Below are 10,767 nucleotides of genomic sequence, written 5' to 3'. Positions count from 1 at the left end.
CACTGAGCCACGTCAGGTTGTTTGTTTTTCCATTGCTTAGTGTCATGCCTGAGCATACAGAAGATACTCCAGGTGTGAAAAATAACTTCTCTACATGCAACCACCAATCTGCTCTTTTCCAACCTTCTGTGTGGCTTCCTTGAAATGCCTCTGTTTCCTTATGCAAATTCCATCCATCCCCATCCCATTTGAGGAGCCTTCCTTGGCTTTGCCAGACAACATTGCTCTTTCACAGCACCACAGCTTAGTGTTAGGTCGGAGTTGCTCAAGAAACCGGAGACACGCAGCGAGCTAAGGAGAGCAGGGTTTATTAGCGGGAATAAGAGGGAAAGTAGAGCCAACCAAGGGAGGTTAAGAGGAAAGTGGGGCCAACCAAGGGAGGTTGAGACTCACTCGGTTGTTCTTAGATCAGGGTTTTTAAACGCAAAAACCTGCGGTTGGGGTATTAGAGTCTGATTGGCTAGGGCTGGTTGCTGGGTGAAAGCTGCATCCTGTTGTGCCGGATAAGCGGACCCCAGACCCTAATCTTCCTGGGTAGGGTCTGCAGGCAGCTTCCCACGGTGCCATTTTCTTGCCTGGTGATTTTCATTCCTCCTAGGCCTGCCTAGATCTAACACTTAGTATGGTTTTTTTCCCATTGTTTCTGGCCTGAAAAATCTACCTTGATGATGAGGTGCTATTTCTCTAGAGTACACTTACCCAAGGCCCTACATACAACCAGGTGCTGAGCATACAGGGGGTGCTCAAGAAACACCTGATGGCAGAAATTTTCATTCATTTCCAAGGCATTGTTTTCCAAGTAATTTCCCCAGGATTAGAAAAATGTGAAGTGTGGGTGTTCTTGGTTCTCCGACGCAGCTGCATCAAAAAGGAATCTGCCTTCAGCACGCAGTCTAGACACCCTATAAGATAGCCCCTGTGGATTTAGAAAGGAAATGTCCTCATCCTTACCATACCCATTTACATGTTGACTCTTCTGCCTCTACCCCATCCATGGGAGGCACTTGTTCATTTATTGATACATTTTGCATTCGTTTTCTGAGTGCAGATTATGTGTCAAGCACTGCGAGAGTCACTGTGGGAGATAAAAGATGTGGTGTCTGTCCTCCTGCAGTTTAGAACCTAGTGACCCCTCAAACACAAACAAACAAACAAACAAAACATTCAGTTGCTTCCATTGTTGATGGAATTCAATGCAATTCCTTTGTCTGGTACTCGGCCCTTCACTGACATCCCTTCTCCCTTCTTTGGCCAAACAGATCATTCCCTCCTGCCCCCTTTCTCATTTTCAGACTTCTGACCAGTGCAAGTTATTAAAGTTCAAAAATGTTTATTAACTACATACTCTCACCAGCACTATGCTAGTTTCTGGGTAAACAAATACATATAAGACGCAACACTTGACATGGAAGAGTTTATACTCTGCCGGAATTAGGGTTGGGAGGGGCTATACAAACAGATTATTTTGACACTGTCCTAAGTGATGGGAAAGAAGCTGGCATGTGGTTTCCCAGTCTGTGGTTTGTCTTTTAATCATCTTAATGATGTCCTTTTGATAAATAAGAGGTCTTCACTTTAGTTACAATGTTTTCTTGCAAAGCAGTTAGTGTGCCTCTGAAATACTGGCTCTTGGTGCCTTGGGAAGCACGTGTGGACTTTGGACATTTGGGAAGGACATGACACCCAACAAAATATGACCGATACCCAGACCCAAGTGTAAACATTAGCAAACATTTTCACTAAAATGACCTACATCCAAGTGAATTGCCTAGAAAAACCCTTTGGAATTAGTATAGATTGCTTTTTTCTTTCTTTCTCTAGAACCAGAGAGAACCCAGGAGAAAGCTGTGTCAATAGACCATTTTGCCCCTGGGACCCTGACGCTGTATTCCACTGTGGATCAGAAAGTCCCAGACAAGGCATGGAGGTCCGTCATCTCTGTCTACAGTCTCTGTTGGCATCTACTCTGACTAGAGGAGAGATATGGAGACTCTGTGGCTAAGGGAAATGTTGCTGTTGAAAGACTTCCGAAAGAATACAACTGCTTTCTGCCATCCTCAAGGGGACCCCAAACCAAGAGATTGAGTAGAACTTTGTGGGACGTGCGGGAGCTGTGTGCCAGGAGCGGAGGCACACGGAGCCGGAGAAAGGCTGCCTAGGGTGCCCACTCTGTGCTGTTGGTTTCATGCCGTGTTTCTTTCTTTCTTTTTCTTTAATCCTTTATTAATATTTATTTTATGCTGAATTTACTCCTGGCCCATACGTTTTTGTTTCTTCAGTTTCTTCTGGGATATGTTTTTCTTCTGTGCAACTTCCTCTTATGGTTTAGGAACAAGCTGGTCTTTTCAGGAGGGGTCACCCCAATGTGGCTGGGAGAGCTTGTGTACCGGTTAATCCTCCCATGAGCTCTGTAAGTTCCGCGCCGCATCTTGAGAGCTTTGTTCACCTGGATGTGCTCAGTGACCAGAGAATCTGTATCTAAACCCTTAAGTTCAGCATTACTCTCTGCATTTTAAGCATGTACAGCAAAAATTTAGCATTCTTTTTGGGCCCCTAACCCTGTGTCCAGCCCCATTGTTTGGCCTGGGCACACCTACCACCTCCAACTCCACCACTGCAATGAGAGTGTCACACAATGCTTCTCTAAAGTGACATCCTTCAGCTACTTGGTGACTTATTTAAAAAAAAAAAAGATTTTATTTACTTACTTTTAGAGAGAGGAAGAGAGGGAGAGAAATATCAATGTGTATCAATGTGTGGTTGCCTCTCACACACCCCAGACTGGGGACCTGGCCCACAACCCAGGCATGTGCCCTGACTGGGAATCAAACCAGCAACCCTTTGGTTCACAGGTTGGCACTCAATCCACTGAGCCACACCAGCCAGGGCAGATGCTTGGTGACTTTTCAAATATGCATACCCTTGATGGCCTGGGCAGTGTCACAAGTGTTCTTACAGTGAACATGAAGATTTGAACCTCTTGATTTTCATGATTTTGGGGGAGGTTTCTGGGTCAAGTGAATAGTGAACTATTTTTCAGAGGTTACTGCTGGCCACTTTTGGGAAGAGTCACAACCTGTTTCTTAATATTTAAGACAGAGCCCCAGCTGGTGTGGCTCAGTGGATTGAATGCTGGCCTGTGAACCATAAGGGTCACTGGTTCAATTCCCAATCAGGGCACATGCCTGGGTTTTGCGGTGGGTCCCCAGTAAGGGATGCGTGAGAAGCAATCACACACCGCTATTTCTCTCCCTCTCTCCCTCCTGTCCCCTCTCTTTAAAAATAAATAAATAAATATTTTTAAAAAAGAGCTCAAGCTTCCTACTGACCTCTCTTTTGGGATCTGCAACAAGAAGGCAACCAAAAGAGTATCTGGCTAAGCTGAAAAGGAAGTGACAAGCTGATTTTTGGCTGATGGCAGGAACCCAGAAGCAGAGCCTTGCTGCCAGATCGAGGGGCCTCAGATGGGCATAAGCAAGCTGGAAGGGCACTCTGTAAGTGGCAATGGATTGAATATGAACCACAACCGAGGCATGTGCCCTGACCAGGAATTGAACTGACGATCTATTGGTTTGCAGGAGGACCCATACCACTGAGCCACGCAAGTCAGGGTGACACTTTCCTTGTTTTTGATGACCTTGACAGTTTCAGAGCACACTGGTTAGGTATTTTGTGGACTGTCCCTCAGTTGAGATTTGTCTGATGTTTTCTCGTGATTAGACTCAGGTCAAGGGTTTTAAAAAGAAAGAGAACAGAGGTAAAATGCCATTTTCATCACATCATCTCAAGAGTACATTCTATCAGGATGACTTATCTCTGACCTTAGTTGCCTGGCTGATGTAGAGTCCACTCTACACTCTGCCCCTCCTTGACACACCACATGCTTTGGAAGACATGTGCAGCCCACACTTGAGAATCGGGACTTATACTCCACCCTCTTGAGGACAGAATATTTACATTAGTGTTTTGGAAATTTTCTGCACAGATCTGTCTCTCGTCAACCTTTTATTTATTCAATTATTTATTTATATCAGCACAGATTAATATGAATTTATTTTATACTTTGTATTATGATCCTATACTATAATACTTTATTTATTTTGTTGCTCGAATTGTCCCATCTTTGGCCATTGGGAGCTCCTTCGGTGATTCCTCTGTTCCTTTGACATGCCCCCATCATTGTAACTTTTTTTATCCTCACCCGTGGATATTTATTCATCACTTTTAGAGAGAGAGGGAGGGAGAGAAGAGGGGAGACAGAAAAGCATCAGTGCCAGAGAGAAGCATCAATTGGTTGCCTCTGGGACACACCCAGACTGGGGATTGGGGATCGAACCCACAACCTTTAAGTTATGGGGTGACACTCCAACCATCTGAGCCACACGGGCCAGGGCTGTAATTTTTTTAAAAATCACTTCCTTCCTTTCCACACTACAAGGTGGGCCAGCCATAGCTTGTATATTCCCTGCCCGAGTCCTAAAAGCAGCCATTTCTTGAAGGAGCCCTGGTTCCTTTTATTGAAGAATGACATTAGAAACCCAGATCTGGGTACTAGGTGTGCTTGCTGCCACTAGATGTCATTACACCTAGGCTCTCTCAGCTGACAAAGCACGGAAACATGTGTGGACTAACCCGTATCTATAAATAGTCCTACTTGTAAATATCTGTATCTGCATTAAGCTAAACATGAGTTCATTACCATGTTTCTACCTCCGACCCATTACTACATAGGTCATTCCAGCTTCATCCTGTTTACCTGTAAACTCCCACTCCAACAGCGAGAAACCTGGCGCCCGCCATCAACTTCAACTTAACTGTTCAATCCCATGTACGTGTGTATAGGGGTGTCACAGTTGTCCACATGGGACATATGTCACCTAGACACAGGATTGACTGTATCAAGCAGACTGCAGTGTTTGTGGATGGCTCCTTTTGTCTTTAGTCTTACAGTTTGCACTCATTTCCAAGTTGCTTAGCTCAGAGAAGTTGTTTCGTACATTTGTGTTAGATTCTCTGGCTACATTCTTCATTTCATCCTGGGACCTCCTGACTTCCTAAATGATATCTATGTTTTTAGTTTGCATACATTAAGTTGTACTCTTTGTATTACAAAGTTCTATGGGTTTTGGTAAATGCAGTGTCACACACCCACCATTACAGTGTCATACAAAATCGTTTCACCCTCCTAAAAACAAACCTCCTGTACTGCCCTTGCTGGGGTGGCTCAGTGGATTGAGTGCCAGCCAGAAAGTGAACCAAAGGGTCACCGGTTCGATTCCCAGTCAGGACACATGCCTGGGTTGCAGGCCAGGTAGGGGGCACGAGAGAGGCAACTTCACATTGATGTTTCTCTCCCTCTCTTTCTCCCTCCCTCCCCTTCTACCTAAAAATAAATAAATAAAATATTTTTTAAAACTCCTGTACTTCGAGAATAAGTAACATAAATGGTAGGTAGAAAATAGGGGGAGGTTAAGAAAAGTATAGGAAATGGAGAAGCCAAATGACTCATATGTAGGACCCATGGACATAAATGAAAAGCGGGGGGACTGTGGGTGGGAGGGGGTGTGCAGGGTGGAGGGGAATGAAGGGGGAAAATAGGACAACTGTAATAGCATAATCAATAAAATATATTTAAAAAATAAAAAATCCTGTACTTCTTGACATGTATTCTTTTTTTATATAACAATTTTTTTTCATTTTAAAAAATTTATTGTATTTTGACATACTGTTTTCTTGTCTTTTGTTTTAAAATTTTATTTTTATTTATTTTTTAGAGAGAAGGAAAGGAAGGGAGAAAAAGAGGGAGAGAAACATCAGATTGACTGCCCCCCAACTGGGGACCTGGCCTGCAAACCAGGCATGTGCCCTGACTGGGAATCGAACCGGTGACGCTTTGGTTCACAGGCATATGCTCAACCCGCTGGTCCACACCAACCGGGGCCTGTCTTGTTTTCTGTTTTTAAAGTATATTTTATTGATTATGCTATTACAGTTGTCCCGTTTTTCCCTCCCCTTTATTCCCCTCAAAGCAGCATCCCCCTCCCCCTAGTTAATGTCCATGGGTCGTACTTGTAAGTTCTTTAGCTTCTCCATTTCCCATACTATTCTTACCCTCCCCCTGTCTAGTCTGTACCTACCATTTATGCTTCTTATTCCCTATACCTTCTCCCCCATTCCCTGCCCCCTCCCTGCTGATAACCCTCCATATGATCTCCATATCTGTGATTCTGTTCCTGTTCTAGTTGTTTGCTTTGTTTTTTGTTTTTTAGGTTCAGTTGTTGATAGTTGTGAGTTTGTTGTCATTTTACTGTTCATAGTTTTGATCTCCTTCTTTTTCTTAGATAAGTCCCTTTAACATTTCCTATAATAAGGGCTTGGTGATGATGAACTCCTTTCACTTGACCTTATCTGAGAAGCACTTTATCTGCCCTTCCATTCTAAATGATAGCTTTGCTGGATAGAGTTATCTTGGATGTAGTTCCTTGACTTTCAGGACTTTGAATACTTCTTTCCAGCCCCTTCTTGCCTGTGAAGTTTCCTTTGAGAAATTAGCTAATAGTCTTATGGGCACTCCTTTGTAGGTAACTGTCTCCTTTTCTCTTGCTGCTTTTAAGATTCTCTTCTTACCTTTAATCTTGGCTAATGCAATTATGATGTGCCTTGGTGTGTGCTTCCTTGGGTCCAACTTCTTGGGGTCTCTCTGAGCTTCCTGGACTTCCTGGAAGGCTATTACCTTCACCAGATTGGGGAAGTTCTCCTTCATTATTTTTTCAAGTAAGTTTTCAATTTCTTCCTCTTCCTCTTCTCCTTCTGGCACCCCTATGATTCTGATGTTTGAACATTTAAAGTTGTCCTGTAGGTTCCTAAGCCTATCCTCATTTTTTTGAACTCTTGTTTCTTCATTCTGTTCTGGTTGAATGTTTATTTCTTCCTTCTGCTCTAAATTGTTGATTTGAGTCCCAGTTTCCTTCCCTTCACTGTTGGTTCCCTATTTTTCTTTTCTTTTTAAAAAATATTTTTATTTATTTATTTTTAGAGAGAGGGAAAGGGAATGAGATAGGGAGAGAAACATCAATGTGTGGTTGCCTCTCACATGCCCCCTACTGGGGGCCTGACCTGGGCATGTGCCCTGACTAGGAATTGAACCAGCAAGCCTTTGGTTCACAGGCTGGCACTCAATTCACTGAGCCACACCAGCCAGGGCCCCAGTCTATTTTTCTTTATTTCACTCTTCAGAGCCTTCACTTTTTCCTCTATTTTGCTACCATACTCAACTATTTCTGTGAGCACCCTGATTACCAAGGTTTTGAACTGTACTTCTGATAAGTTGGCGATCTATTCACTGCTTAGTTCTATTTTTGGAGCTTTGATCTGTTCTTTCATTTGGGCCATATTTTTTTGTCTTGGCACACCTGTTACATTGTAAGGGGCAGAGCCTTGGGTATTTGCCCAGTCAGGGCAACCCACATCCCTGCTCCCTGTGTTTTGGCGCTGTATGTGGAGGAGGAGTCAGAGAGGGAACAATGCCCTTTGCTCAGCTCTTGCCCCACTTTCAGTCACTTCCCCCACTACCCACAAGCAAATTGGCCCCTTCTGGTGCTGATTCCTGGGTGGGTGTATTTGTGTACATTCTAGGACCCTGTGGGTTTCTCCAATGAACTCTCTTGTGAGGCTGGGAGTTTCTCCTGCCACTGCAACCCCCACAGATTTTTACAGCCAGAGGTTTTGCAGCTTTCTTTTCCCATGCTGGAACCCTGGATTGTGCAGTCTGTCTTGCTCCCCTGTTGTTCCTCCTGGTTTATCCACAAGCAAATGTGGGATAGCCCCATCTGCCAGCCACTGCCTTGCCCGCCCCAGTCCACATGGTCCTCCAGCTGCCACCTTGCTGCATGTCCTCTCCTTCCTGCCCAACTCCACCCCTCCTACCAGTCTGAGTGAATGTTTCTTCTTTAACTCCTTGGTTGTCGGACTTCCATACAGTTCTATTTGCTGGCACTTCTGGTTATTTTTTGTTTTCAAATTTGTTGTTATCCTTCTTTTGGTTGTGCGAGGAGGTAAATCGTATCTACCTTTGACTCCATCTTGGCCAGAAGTCCGCATCTTGTTTTTTAATAGTAAGCTTTATTTTATTCCCCCCTTTAATTAGGTAGGTAATTATATAGTGTTTTCCTATCTAGGGACTTAGCAAAACTTTCATCTTGTCTTACCGTCTAACATTCACTGACACTTTGCTCTCCACCAGCACAACGCGCAGACTTTGGTACTCTAACTCCACTTACCAGTGACTCCTGTGCTGTTGTGTCATGTCCTAATTCCCTGTTTACATATTTTAAACACCATGACACATTGCCATTTTGTTTGAGTCAATGTTTCTTTAGATTTGCAGTCCTATTTGTCACTTCCATTGTTCTTCCTTCCTTTCCCTCCCCTTTTTTGTGACTGAAGATTCTGTTTAGAATTTCCCTTAATGTGAGTATGCTGGTGGTGGACTCACTTTTTGTTTGTCTGAAAATATCTTTGCCTTCAATTTTTTAAAAGATTTTATTTGAGTTTTTTTTAATTTTAATTTTTATTGTTATTCAATTACAGTTGTATGCCTTTTCTCCCCATCCCTCCATCCCACCCCATGTTTTTCTAGAGAGGGGAAGGGAAGGAGAGAGGAAGAGAAACATCGATGTGAGAGAAAAGCATCGATCAGTTGCCTCTCATACCCACCCTGACCAGGAATCAAACCTGCGACCTTTCTCTTTGAAGGACAACGCCCAACCAACTGAGCCGTGCTGGTCAGGGTTTTACCTTCATTTTTGAAAGATATGTTCACCAGGCTTTGTATTCTAGATTGCAGTGATCTTCTTTAAACCTAGGGAGGGTGGCATTCCTCTCTTCTGGCTTCCAGTTTTGCTGTTAAGTTGTAAGCAGGAATCTGTTGCTTCTCTGAACTTAACCTATCTTTATTCTCTAGTTACTTTAAAACATTTTCTCTTTGCCTTTTTGCAGAGTGTGAGTTTATTTTAATTCATTGGGTTTCTTGAATTTGTGAATCAATGATTTTCATCAAGTCTAGATAATCCTAGCATTATTTCTTCAGATTGCTTCTTCCCCTCTCCTCTCCTAGGATTCCAATTAAACATGTTAGCTCAACTTACTTTGTCTCTTCAGGATTTTCCATCTTCTTATTATTCCAGGTTTCATGCCATATAGTTTTTCTGACCTGTTTCTATAGTCCACCAATTCTTTCCTCAGCTATATCTAAGCTATTAAACTCATCTATTGAGACCTTACTATATTAAAATTTTATTTATTTTAGAGAGAAAATGGGGTGGGAGAGATTTATTAAACCACTTTTTATGCATTCACTGATTGCTTCTGGTATGTGCCTGACCAGAGAGCGAACCTACCACCTTGGCATATTGGGTTGATGCTCTAACAAACTGACCCATCTGGCCAGGGCCATTTATTGTATTTTTCTAGCTAAAATTTCTATTTGGTCCTTTTCCAAATGTGCTGTCCATTTTTGTAGTTTCAGGTCTCTGATGAAAATTTCCAAGCTTGGCTTTTATCTTCTTGAAATACTAAGCCATTTTCATTTGTGTATAAATTGCTGTGGGTCTGTTTACTGTCTGTCATTTCTGTTTGGTTTCACTTATATTACCTCATCTCCTTAACTGCTTAATTTTTATTGTGGTTGATGTTATATTTGAAAATTTATTTTTATTATAATACTTTTGAGGTCTAGGTTGATGTTATGTTTCGTGAAATTTCTGCTTGCCTCTACGAAGCATCTGGATATGCCAACAATCTGGGATCATCTTATTCCTAAATCTGAACGTTGAGAATTTCTGGACCACCCAGAATAGTGTGAGGCTAGGCTGCAGAACGAGGACTAGCTTACTTCCAATTCATCCTTAGGGGTCCTAGTCCTAATGCTGGATCTTTACCAGTAACCCTGTCTTTAGCTGTCCCCAGATTCCAACTTTTCCTTCCTCTAGCTCTGTATCCTTCAAAGCCCTCAAATCCTCTCAGCAACCTTTTCTCAAGTGGCAAACGCCCCCAGGGTCAAAAGCAGCCTTCAGGGACATTTTTTCTCTTGAGTCCCAGCCAATCGTATTGGCCCTTTGATGCTTTTGGATTTTTAAAATATATATTGCACCCAATTTTTAAAATTTCTAGTGTGAATGTTGGTCTGAAACTTCCAGACAACCATGTTCACAAGTGGAACCTCCCACGATGGGAGGCTCACATATCACAGAACTCTGGGCCATAACCTCATTATACAATAAAACCTCACAGACAGGAAAAGACTTAGGTTCACACAGTTAGTGGTAGAGCCAGATCTAGTCTCAGAGCTCAAGACAAAGAACTATTAAAATCCACCTGCAAAAGATCTGGATGCAAGTGTTTGTTTTGTTCTGACCTTTTTACCTGTGGTAAGGAGAGCCATCTTGCCAAAAGACCAGAGAATGAAGTAATGACCAAAGAATCTTCCCAACACCTTCATATATTCCTCCCAGGCTGACCAGCGGGGGCAAGGAATCTGATGTTCTGTGGTCCAGGGGTCAGGGATGGAAGAATGTAATCCCTCTAACACCTAAACCAGGGATTGTAGATATCCCCGTGAGCAGTTATCCCTTTACCTTCAATGCTTCTCAACATCTGTGGTAACTGAACCCGACTTCAAATTCCTCTAGATCCACCTTATAAAAACTCTCTAAAAGCAAGTTGTTTTCAGCCAGCCTCCTCCCCCAGAAAACAAACACCAAGACACAC

The sequence above is a fragment of the Desmodus rotundus genome, chromosome 12, assembly GCF_022682495.2.
Source record: "Desmodus rotundus isolate HL8 chromosome 12, HLdesRot8A.1, whole genome shotgun sequence".
In the NCBI taxonomy this organism is placed as follows: Eukaryota; Metazoa; Chordata; class Mammalia; order Chiroptera; family Phyllostomidae; genus Desmodus; species Desmodus rotundus.
The sequence above is the reverse complement of the archived record's forward strand: the minus strand, read 5'-3'. Positions refer to the sequence as shown.